Here is a 4,808-nt window from a genome sequence, read left to right as displayed (position 1 = left end):
ATTTTTTTGTATAAGTCATACAGTTACAATTTCAAATTTATTTATAAAATAATATTTCTTATAGGTAATTTAGATAATATGATTATTTTATATAACCTAAATTAAATTATTTCAACTATTTTATATTTATAATTTTAATTCATAATTAAGTTTATAAACAAAATATGGTCACAATTTTGAAGGAAATTAATGTTACAGAAGAATATATAGATAATTTGTCACAAATTGCAAAATCATTCATTTAATTAGGTGCCACTATTTTAGTCCTAAAAGTTCATATTTGAGTTATGGATAGAAATTAGAAACGAATTAAGATGAAAAATAGAATTCTGATTAAAGACCAAAGTCATTTATATCATATTTCCATCTCTATAGGATACTTAATGTTCAAAACTAAAATAACTCTGTAGTTATAAACATCTATTTCAATCGAGAACCATTTTTACACCCTTAATGGGTCAATTTTATAAAATATATTACAAATTAATATTATAAATTACTATTAGGAAGATCCTCATGCGATGTGTGCAGATAAAAATATATTGTTACAACGTCCCGCGTTCATCAAATTTGGTATTGAATTTAAAATATAAAGTGTTATTAACTTAATTGGTTAAATAGTTGTACTTGTTTTTGTTAGGTTGTGAGTTCAAACATACCTATAATATTTTTAATTTTATTTTTAACCGTTTTAAGTTTATGGGCGGGTCAACTCAGAATCCAACTCAAATATCCATTTACTCTTACATATATATCCAAATTAACCACAACTCTCGACCCGGCAATCCGGACACTTTCAAAATTAAGCATCATTATATATATAGAGAGATTAGTTAGTTAAAAATGTCCCGCGTTCATTAAATTTGGTATTTAATTTAAAATATAATGTGTTATTAGCCTAGTTGGTTAAAGAGTTGTATTTATTTTGTTAGGCTGCGAGTTCAAAACATACCTATAGCATTTTTAATTTGATTTTTAACCGTTTTAAATTTATGGGCGGGTCAACCCAGAATCCGACCCAAATATCCATTTACTCTTACATATATATTCAAATTAACCACAACTCTCGACCCGGCAAAATTAAGCATCATTATATTTATATTTATATATATATATATATATATATATATATAACAATATACGGACCAATAATCAATGACAATTTATCTTAATAATCAATAATTAAAATGTAATATTATTTTTGAAAAATTGAAATTCATACAAGTTTGATAAATAAAAATAAAATAAGTTTGACTCGCTTAAACCTGATAGACAATTGCACAGATCAAATTTTATGCATATGTTACAAAATTAAAATACTCTAATAATATGACATTAAGAAGTTAACCTTACGGGAAATTCTGAAAACAAAACATCTATAGATCTAGTCATTTACACTTTCTTAAAATAAAAAATAAAAAACTCACTTTATATCATCTTCTAAACATTTATAAATAAAAAAATATTAATTTTATTACTTGTATAAAATATCAAATATATTTTCTGAATAACACTCCATGTATTATAGTATAAATATTTGAACTAATTCTTAAATATAAATATAAAAATAACAACTCACACGTTCAAATATTTATAATTCGACAGATAATTCTACGTCTAAAAGTTTTATTTTTTTTTTAAAAAAGGTCCATGCAAATTATATACATGAGAGTCGTTTAAGCACAACGACAAAAACATAACAAGAAAAGAAAATAAATATGTTCACAAATGACTAAAGGGTAAGACAAAAGATCAAACTTTAACGAGCACGGAGATATTCAATAAGATCAATGAGTTCCCCGATCGCATCAACTGGTTTTCCCAAAGAAACCTCCCCGATTATCATAATAATAGAATTATGAATTAGACGCATTGGTCTGTTACGGTTACTAAACGTTCTCCGGTTCCTTTTGTCATAACCGAACTCACCGTCTCTATCCAAATTCCCAACAACTAACAATAGATTTTGGCATAACCCACTGAATTCCAGTCATATTCCATAAAAGACTCCAAATCGCCAGCACTCAATCACAAGTCTTTCTCACAAATCAACAAAAAGGAAAACCGCTAAATGATACAATTTCAAAAAAAAAAATTAGTAATTAGTAATTACTTGCCATTACTCTCGCACCAAAATGGTAAAAAAACATAAATAAATAAAAAGAGACACGACAAATTACTCTTTTCTGACGCTATATCAATATGTGTTGGGCCTTGTTCGATTAGGGTTTTTGAAAAAACCTAAAGAGGAAAAATGTAATGAATGGTGATGATTTTGAGGAGGTGATGATTATTTTTGGTAAAAAAACTTAAAAGGTATTGATATATATGAATAAAATAAAAAATAATAATTTAAAATAGAGGGTATTTTAGTATTTTGGTTAATGAAACGAGTGATGTGATTGTTGAGAAGTGATTGATTGGAAAATTGATTTGGAATAGGTTTTTAAAAAACCCAAAGAGAACAAGACCTTGGTAAAGGAAAAAAGATGCCTATCCTGTTTGTGTGTTATCAACACTTGTTTTCCTTGATTATTTATGATACCGAGCGAGCTGGGATTAATATTTTCTCCTTTTTGTGTTACATGAGTATCTTCTAACTTAAAAGAAAAAAATTATAAATATCTTTCAGCTAGTTGTAAGACAGGGACATTCCAGCCTTAAATAATCAAGCTCACTTATTTCAATTATGTGAAAATGGCCAAGAATGAATTGGACTTTATGTAGTCAACTCTTGCAACTCAAAAAATTGACAAGTTTCACATTACTCTCTAGCTAGGTGGTTGAAACTCTTTGGTTTTATCTCGTAAAGAAGCTTGAACTTTGCAAAAATGCAGGACATTTAAGGTGAAATAAATAAATAAAGCATTTGGGAACACATTATAATTAGAATTGAAGATAGCATCTCCATCAATCATGGAAATGATCAAGGGAAGAAAGAATAGCAGAGGATGTTCATCAATTGTTTGTCACCTGCATCCCCTCCCTGTTTCTTTAATGGTAAAATCAAATCTGAAATAGAATTTATTTTGCAATTTGTTTCCAATTCATTCTTTTTCTCCTTTTTTGTAGCTGCTCTGCAATTTGGTATTTTTCAGCTCACTAGCCAAAGGCATTGATACCCCATTGTCTGCACCTGCACCTGCACCTCCACCCATAAATTTCACTATACCTTCTTCTCCTTCACCCAGCGCCAATACCCCATTGTCTGCAGAAGGGCCAACGGATTCTTCCATGTTTTTTCCTTCACCCAGCGATATTGCAGAGCAAAATAACCCAATATACCCAGTTATTGTGATATTCGTAGTAATTATGGGTATGTAAGCTCTAACTTGTAACTTAGACATAATTATGAATAAATTTAATTTACTTATTTTTCTATCCCTGCAGTGGTTGTGCTATTGGTCTTTGTAGTTTTCTTCAAAGTCCGGCAAGAGAGCCACCCTGAAACCATGTTCAGATTAGCCACTTTCTTGGAGGATATAAACTATGAGAAACCGGTTACATTCACATCTAAACAACTAAGGGTTTACACGAATAACTACACGACAATTCTAGGATCTGGCGGATTTGGGAAGGTCTACCTTGGACAACTTCCTAATGGAGTCCAATGTGCTGTGAAGGTGCTTCAAAGAAACTTAGACACAAAAACAGAAGAACAATTCAAGGCCGAGGTCGAACCTACCATGCAAACCTGGTAAGGCTCTATGGTTTTTGCTACAACAGTTCCTTGAGCACACTTGTGTACGAGTACATGAAGAATGGGTCTTTGGACAAGTATTTGTTCCAAGATAATAATAACAACAATCAGTTAGCGATTGGGTCGTGGGAAAGATTATATGAAATAGCGCTTGGAACTGCCAAAGGTATGGCCTACTTACACGAAGAATGCCAACACAGGATCATCCATTATGATATAAAACCAGCAAACATCCTTCTGGATGATAACTTCTCCCCCAAGGTTGCAGATTTTGGTCTTGCAAAGTTATGCAACATGGATCAAACCCATGTGACTATGACCGGATACAGGGGCACCCCCGGTTACTCTGCACCCGAGTTTCTCCTCCACAACTTTCCCATCTCTTACAAATGCGATGTTTATAGCTTTGGGATGCTGTTATTCGAGATATTGGGGCAAAGAAAGAACACAAAGGTGGGTGCCACTAGTAGCCTGGATTGGTTCCCGAGTTTTGTGTGGGAAAAGTACGAGAAAGGTGAATTGGAGGAGCTAACAAGTTCATGTGGGATTGAAGAGGCTCAGAGAGAACGGGCTCAGAGGTTAGCCAATGTGGCTTTGTGGTGCGTTCAGGACTGCCCCCAAGAAAGACCACGCATGAGTGCCGTGGTGAAAATGTTGGATGGAGGGGTTGAAATTTTGCCCCCTCCAAAGCCCTTTAGCTTTATGCTCTCTTTAAGGACGACGAATATGATCCATTCATCCAATAGCGGTTCCAATAGTACACTGCACCAGGAAACAAATTCGAACTGGTATAAAGACACCACACCAATTAAACTTGAATGTGAAATACAAATAGAAGAGAATATTTAAAATTGGGAAGAATGTTAATTTTGTTTATAAAGTTGAAGTGAAATATCAAATCTATTTATAAAGTTGTAAAATTCTATTTTTGTATATAAAGTTGTCAAAAAAATGTTTAAAATATTTAAGATAACGGAAAAAATTTAACGGGGTTAATATTTATCCACGTGGCATCGACCTATTATATATATATTTCTTAAAATTATTTTTCTTTTTTCATTTCAAACAAATCATTTCTCTTTTTTTACAGACCTAACTCTATCCTCAC

General features: G+C 31.8%; 1 pseudogene; it reads left to right on the top strand.

Annotated features, from left to right (window-relative positions):
* The first annotated feature begins 2,861 nt into the window (after window positions 1-2,861).
* LOC124931145 lies at window positions 2,862-4,553 on the top strand (annotated as a pseudogene).
* Window positions 4,554-4,808: the final 255 nt, after the last annotated feature.

Source organism: Impatiens glandulifera, chromosome 3 (genome assembly GCF_907164915.1).
Source record: "Impatiens glandulifera chromosome 3, dImpGla2.1, whole genome shotgun sequence".
NCBI classification, from domain to species: Eukaryota; Viridiplantae; Streptophyta; class Magnoliopsida; order Ericales; family Balsaminaceae; genus Impatiens; species Impatiens glandulifera.
Note: the sequence above shows the minus strand (reverse complement) of the source record. Positions and strands in the feature narration are given on the sequence as shown.